General features: G+C 42.4%; 1 pseudogene across 1 annotated transcript; it reads left to right on the forward strand.

Annotated features, from left to right (window-relative positions):
* The first annotated feature begins 2,290 nt into the window (after nt 1-2,290).
* Nucleotides 2,291-3,526, forward strand: LOC308243796 (keratin, type I cytoskeletal 18-like; annotated as a pseudogene). Its single transcript has one exon. The product of its transcript is annotated as a keratin, type I cytoskeletal 18-like (transcript).
* Nucleotides 3,527-7,980: the final 4,454 nt, after the last annotated feature.

Below are 7,980 nucleotides of genomic sequence, written 5' to 3' on the forward strand. Positions count from 1 at the left end.
GACTCCCCCCGTAAGAGTGTGGGTCCCCAGGGGTTCGCCCGGAACTGGGGTTCAGTGCAGTCAGAACTGGGGTTCAGTGCGGTCGGAGGCTTCCTTCCCCCTTCCGCCAGAGAAAGTCAGCCAGGCTCTCAGCCGCCCTTCCTCTCTGCGCGCACAAAGCCCCTTTGCCGTACCTCCAATTCTCTGTGAGCTTTTCTCTTTCCTTCTAGTTGTAGAATTTTCACTCAGCCAGCTTTCCTGTGGTTCTGGATGGTGTCCGTTCTGTCTTTTAGTTGTAGTTTTGAAATTGTTGTACGAGGCAGCAGTTTAGGTGCTTACCTATGCCGCCATCTTGGTTTCTCCTGACCAGTTTGTTTCTTAATTGGCCTAGAATCACCAAGAAATCTCATTAAACTGCAGAATACGATTCAGGAGGTTCAGGGTAGGCAAGAGGTTCTGCATCTACAAGCTTCTGGGTGATGCCATGGAGGCTTTCCGGTCTGGACCACACATTGAGTAAGTAGCAAGGGAGAAAACACAAGGAGGGGCTGCAGCCCAGAGGAGGCAGTCTGCCTTGTGGAACCTGACAGAGGTGAGATGTGGGGCTGGAGCCAAGGAAATTAAGTGCAAGTCTCTTACAAGTGCTGGGAACTCCTTACCACAGAGTCTAGACAGGTGAGAGAGGAAGAGAGCTGGTACTGAGGCTCCACAGCTTATTCATTGCCACAGCATTCCAGTCCAATCTTGTAATTTTTCAGTAGAAGACAGAAATCTAGAATTTATATAAAATCTCCTGAATTTGTTTCATTCTTGGCAACTAATTAAAATAGGAGGCTGCTCTAAAGAAAGGGAGCAACACACTTTCTAGGGAGAACCAGAGCAGCACAGTCTGAAACTCGAAGGGTTTCTGCATGCTCTCCACGCCTGAGGAGGAAGGAGAAAGCCACACACAAAACGTGATGCCAGGACAATGGCTGACCAGGAAGTAGCAAGACGTGGGAAAAACATGCAGATTGGTTAAGGGATTTGGTGGAGAGAAAAGATAGAATCCCCATTTCTATTTGACATGGGGAAGGTTCTCCACTAAGTGACAGGTGGTCATGATCCTGGTCCTATGAAGACTCCTAGCACGCTGCTTGCCCTAGCCCAGTGGTTGGCAAACCACGGCTCGCGAGCCACATGTGGCTCTTTGGCCCCTTGAGTGTTCTAATGCCACTTCTTCAAAATAGAGTCGCCCAGGCCGAAAACCGACTTCTGTGCATGGGCCACGAAGTTTCAATCGCACTGTACGTGTGCACCCGCATGTGGTATTTTGTGGAAGAGCCACACTCAAGGGGCCAAAGAGCCGCATGTGGCTCGCAAGCTGCGGTTTGCCGACCACTGCCCTAGCCTAGCACATCATCACGGAAATTCAATTCTTACTAGTTTTCCATCGTGTAGGATGAACTCATAGACAAATTATGAACATTAGAAGGGTGGTTATAGAATAGAATGAAAATGTTATAAATGGATTGTGTGAAAGTAAGGGAACAGCCTTTAGGTGAGGGGAAGGAATTCGAGTGCTATTACCCTCTGCTTACAGAGGGGAGATCAGTTCACTTTCTATGGAGGCTGGAACAAAAGTTGAGACTTAAGTATGTTGATTGAAGATGCAGAGGGGATCAGTGGGAGAACTAATAGTGATGTCACTATGGCAGAGAGGGAGTAGATGGGCTACATTCGTGTCTTTCATGGTAGAAGGTTAAAGCTAAATGTCCAAAGTTGATTAGTAAGAAGCAGAAGTAGAAGCAGATCATTAAGAGATGTGTAGGTTTGAGAAGAACCCAAAGCAACAAAGATTGTTTAAAAGATGTTGCCTCTGAAAAGCAGAGCTGAGGGTGGAACTGTGGCTTACCATCGAAAGAACATCTTTTCTATTTGGTCTTTTGACCATTTGTGTGGATCACTTTGATTAATTATAAGTGTGTATGTGTGTTTAAAACACATGCTGAGCTGTAAATTATAGGAAATAAGTACCGTAGAGAACATCCTGGTTCACATGAAGTGCTTGTAAAGAAAACGTGAACTCATACACAGTATTGACTTAAAACAGTGAGAGAGAGAATGACAAAGCAAGCGTGGGAAAATGTTAACATTTACAAGATCTCTTAGAAGGGTATATGGGAATTCTTTATGCTATTTTTGCAAATTTTCCTTAAATCTAAAATTATTTCACAATATAATTTAAAAAAAACAACACTTAAAAATCTAATAGCTTTTTCACTGTGGCTCAAACCTGAGTCTTGGCCTCTTGCCTTCCTCCCTGAACAACATGAGCTTCAGCACTTGTTCCAGTGTCTCCACAAACTACTGGACCCTGGGATCCTTGCAGTCACCCAGGCCCCAGGCCCCACAGGACAGCAGCAAGGCCAGCATCTATGCAGGTGCTGGGGGCTCAGGCTTCCAGATCTCCACCAGTGTGCGGGCTGGCTGGGGGTCCAGGAGCCTGGCTGCAGGGATGGCTGGGTGTCTGGCGGGCATAGGGGACATCCAGTGAGAAGGAGACAATGCAATGCCTGAATGACCTCCTACTTGGAGAGGCCAAGGAGCCTGGAGGCTGACAATTGGAGACTGGAGAGCGACATATGGGAATACCTGCAGAAGAAGGGACCCCATGTCACAGGCTGGGAGCATTATTTTAAGATCATCGAGGACTGGAGGGCTCAGGACTTTGTAAGTTCTGTGGGCAATGCCCATATTGTTCTGTACATTGACAATGCCCGTCTTGCTGCTGATAACTTCAGAGTCAAATATGATACAGAGCTGGCCATGCGCCAGTCTATGGAGAGTGACTCAATGGGCTCTGAAAGGTCATTGATGACACCAATATCATTCAGCTATGGCTGGAGACAGAGATCAAGGCTCTCAAGGAGGAGCAGCTCTTCATGCAGAAGAACCACAGGGAGGGAGTAAATAAATGGTCTACAAAACCAGATTGCCAACTTTGGGTTGACTCTGGAGTTGGATGCCCCCAAATATTAGGACCTCAACAAGATCATGACAGACGTCTGGGCCCAGTGTGATGAGCTGGCTCAGAAGAACCGAGAAGAGTTAGACAAGTACTGGTCCCAGCAGACTGAGGAGAGAACCACAGTGGTCACCTCACAGACCGCTGAGATAGGAGCCGCTGAGATGAAACTCAAGGAGCTGAGATGTACGGTCCAGGCCTTGGAGGTTAACCTGGACTGGATGAGGAATCTGAAGGCCGGTATGGAGAACATCCTGATGGAGGTGGAGATGTACTATGCCATCAGACGGAACAGCTCAATGGGGTCCTCCTGCAGCTGGAGTCAGACCTGGCCCAGTCCAGGGCCAAGGGGCAGCACCAGGCCCAGGAGTAGGAGGCCCTGCAGAGCATCAAGGCCAAGCTGGAGGCTGAGAACACCACCAGCCTCCTCCTGTTGGAAGGAGGAGACTTCAGTCTTGGTGATGCTCTGGACAGCAGCAATTGCATGCAATCCATCCAAAAGAACACCACTGCAGGCTTGTGGATGGCAAAGTGGTATGAGGTCAACAACACCAAAGTTCTGAGGTGTTAAGGCAGCAGAGGTGGGGCACCCCTTGGGGAGACCAATAAGAAGTTCAGAGATCAATGAACATTAAAAAAATAAAAAGAAAGTCCAGTAGTTTTTTTTTCCTTTTTCCCATACAAGGCATTTTATAATTGAAAAAAAAATAGCTTACAGTTGTTAAAATTCAACCTAGTAAATTTAAATATTTAATTGGCTTTAATTAAGCAATTCATGAATCGGGGAGCATCCCATCTGGCAACTAGAAGGGCTCCAATGAATTATACAAAATGGAAGGACTTTATAGCCAGAAAGAGGGTGGGACTAAGAAATTAAAGAGTGCATTGTTTCAGGCAAGGACACCTTCCCACAGGGGAAGGCAGAGGGTTCTATCAGGCAGATGACCTCCGTGGTGTTGATCAGGAAATTCCAGGCTGATTATGTTTCAGGGAGAGGTTGACCTGCAATTAGATCAGGTATTTAGGTTTGGCTTCATGGGCTTTCAGCATGAGTGACACTATTGTGGGCCTGTGGTTTCCTGTGTAATACAGCAAATTCTGTGGAAGCTAATGGGGTGCTGTAATAAATCATAAATTCCTAACTGGGCAGGTCCTGGTGGGTAGTCATGCCCCAGGCCTATAACTTCTTTGGCTAAAGATTTGTAAGCCAGACCCATCCATTGTTCTTGTGCATCTTGGTGAGCACACCTTTGAAATCCCAGAAGTAATCCTCTTTTCCAGACCTATCAAGCAAGCACATAATCCTGTTAACAGCCCTCTACCTTACTTTCTCCCACTTCCATGTAATCTTCCTTACTTTCCCTCCTGGAGTATTTGAACTCTTATTTCCCAGCAAGTGTCATCAGTTTTGGCTCAGATAAACTCATAAAAAGTCTCTACGGGTTGGGATGTTTCTTTTGTCAACAGTACACAGGAAAACTTTAAAAAAGAGATACCGTAAATTGATAACAAGGTGGTGAGATTATGGGAGACTTTAATCTCATCAAAAACTATCATTTCTTTAATGAAGAACTGTACCATTATTACAAATATATGTTTGCTTAGTAATCACAAAAACCTATGTAATGAATGTTATAGTAAATGTCTTGCCTTTAGGGATTCAAATAAGAAATATTTTTTTAAAAAAATCAGACTTTGAAGGGTAAAAGGAATTTAAAGTGAAGAATATTTACACTTAAAACATGGAAAATTCATATACTATTTGCTAAATGGTTTGGCAATAACTCCTGACTGTTGCTTTGCCTTAAAGATCCTTGCCAGCCTACTCCCAGTGGAAAGAAAAGAAAATGTCAGGGCAAACCCATGTGCAGGATAAATCAGGTATTTCCTGAGCTTTTCCTGATCATCAGCAATAGTCGTTGAGGATTCATTGAGGAATTACTCCTTTTTTTTTCAGGTTAGAAAACCCTGGGAATAAATCTTTCCTGCTCTGTTTGCATAGCACAAAAATACCCACCCAACTGCATTCAAAGAGGCTGTGGTGACCTCAGTGGATGGCTCTTTGCTCAGCATTGTAAAATCCCAAGAGAAAAACGATGTATAAACATAACACTTGCTCATTTCCCTTAAGCAAGCATAATCCTAATATTTATGGAAGGTTGCAAGGAGCCACTTGATACAGGAGCCAAGTGACCATAAATGACAGAGGAAATTCACCTGAATTAGTTCAAGATGTGTGTTGCCAGGAAACTATGTCCAGGGGCAAACAATCATATTGATCCCTGGGAAATGGTGACACTAAGTGAACAGACAGGTGCAGCTACATAAACACCATTTAGGCTTTTTTTTTTTCTTCCTTTAGAAAGATGAAAGGCTTGCTCATATTTTGTATTAAAACTGATAGAAAGATTTTGAGGAAAAGAAAAAAATAGGAATGATTGTTTTCTCTAATCATCATATTATGACACATTTACAAGGTCCTTTGCATATATTATTTTTAATTCTCATAACAACTTTTCCCTGTTTGCAAGTGAGGAAATTGCAGCCCAGAGAGGTTAAGCATTTCCTCAAGGTCACACAGTAAAGTGCAGAGTTGGGATGTGGAACCCACATCTATCTGAATTCAGCAGCCTGGACTGTTTTCACCATAGCTGCCAAATGATCATTTTGTGTGTGTGTGTGTGTGTGTGTATGTGTGTGTGTGTGGTCAGAGAAAAATATTCAAATAAAATAAATCACAAAAAGGAACTTCTTTGTGGGTGAGTTCCAAAGGATGTTGGACATGGCTTTAGATCTGTTTTTGTTCAAGTACCTCCAAAAGAATTTTAGAAATATATGTGGCCCTCAACCTTCCTGTGCCTCACACACGCATTGTTAGGTTGGTAACTACAGGTTTTCTAAGATTAAATAATTGTAAAGATATAAATTGCAGTGTATTTTAAACACTGACTTTAAAACAAGGCCGTGACAGCATTCTAAGAGTAGTTAATGGAATGTAAATACTATAGTTCTTTGTTCCCTACCACCATCTAGTTATACAAATTATTGAATAAGCTCTTTCTTTTCTTCATTTTCCTTCTTAAGCTTGTATTTCCATTTCTCTTTCCTCTACAGAACTTTATTCAACCTTTATATTTGGAAGTCTCTTATTGATTGTCCATGCCAAGCCTTTCTATAAAAAGAATTTATATATAAATTTTAAAAATATTTCCTGTGACTGTAAGGCTCTACATGTTTTCCAAGTTATTCTGGACCGAGTTATCTTTCCATCATACAATGTATCACAACAAAATGAACATGTCACAAAATTAGATAAGTATTAACAGTACAATTTTATTGGAAACCTATTTCTTAATGACAGTACTGGTCCCCCACCTTCCTCACTAGTTCATGTAGCTGTGGATGAATATTATTTACTGCTAGAATGAGACAAGATTCAGAGTTAATTCTTCTCCAATTTTTGATTTTATAGATACAATCACTAAATAGATGGGTGTAGGAAGAAGTTTAACAACAACTCAAGATTGTTTACTTTGCATCCAAGTTATACGGTGAAAAATGATCTATCACAAATTATCTTAAGTGACAACATGATTAGATGTTGCTCCAATTTTGATGAAAGCAAATAATTGAGAGCAACATAACTTGCTTATTGCTCACTCTCTCTACACAGATGCCAGCATTGTGATTTGCCCCTTTGCAGGATGCCTGGGGCAGTGTAACATAGAAAGATATTCGGATACCTGAGGCAGATTACTTTCTTATGGTAAAGTCAGAACAGGGCAGCTGTGAAAGGTGACGTGGGGAGGAGACCTGCCACACACAGATTGCTATGGATAAAAGTGCTGGTGGGCACTGACAATATGGAAATTGGTGTGCATCCTACTGGAATTTGGCTGCATCCTGGGGTCTTAAGGCCAGGTGACAGGTAGTAGACAAATGGTGTGTGAAAGAAAGTGTCAAGGTAAGCATCTGGCTCATGGTTGTCAATCCTGGGTCTCCGAGAGCCAACCAGAGGTCAGAAGGGAGTGCCTCCATTCTATTTCTCCTGAGGCAGGTGCTACATTTGGAAAAAGAAATTGCTGACAACTTGACTGTCCTTTTTCCCCTGGGGGCTTAGAATGGTGGGTTGGTCTAGCTAGGGCTTCAAGCCGAACAAATTCCTGACATGCTGCAAGTAAAAAACAGTTTCTTCCTCTGTAAAACGGGAGTAACAATCCTTGTCTCCTACCAATGGACAAAGGGATACAGGGAGACCTAGAATTCTCTGCCACACTAGTCAGTATAGCAATCAGCAAACGTTCATGCTTTAGTGTTATAATAATAATTTAAAACATGCTTACATTTTTTTTAAAAAAGCATCAAGCATAAATTAATCATCCCTATAGAGAACCTGCCTCCATGGGACCATGAAGCCTGAATCCAGAATCACCTTCTCACAGGTAGGAAGAAGAAGAAATACACAGCAAGACAAAGCAAAACTTAAAAACCCAAACTCATCAGGCAATAGCTGCTATCACAGAACCCAAAGTTTGGAGTGGAGACGATGATGAAGAGTGAAGAAACAAACACTAAAGCAACATTAAGGTGTGGCAGTTAAGAGCTAGAACGCTTGCAATTACCTTGGCCCAGCCACTCACTAATTCTAATTACGCGATTTTAGACAAATTACCTAGTTATCCATGCTCTCTGCACCTACAAAACTATTATAATAAATTTCCACATACAGACTATTACAATAATAATCCTGTTATAGGGTTGTGGTGAGGATTAAATCAGTTAATAAAGTTCTTAGAACAGTGCTTGGCACATATAGAGCATTCAAGAAATGTTAGAAAAAGTGCAGAATTTGTTAAGTGTTGGTGGGAAGAAAAGTGTTAGTTACAATGGTTGTCTCACAGTTTTGTCTAGAGCTATCAAAGTCCAACCTAATTATTTAATCAATCTCTAAAATGTTTACTTTTGCCGAAACCGGTTTGGCTCAGTGGATAGAG

This window comes from Plecotus auritus, assembly GCF_963455305.1.
Source record: "Plecotus auritus genome assembly, chromosome: 1".
Taxonomy (NCBI): domain Eukaryota; kingdom Metazoa; phylum Chordata; class Mammalia; order Chiroptera; family Vespertilionidae; genus Plecotus; species Plecotus auritus.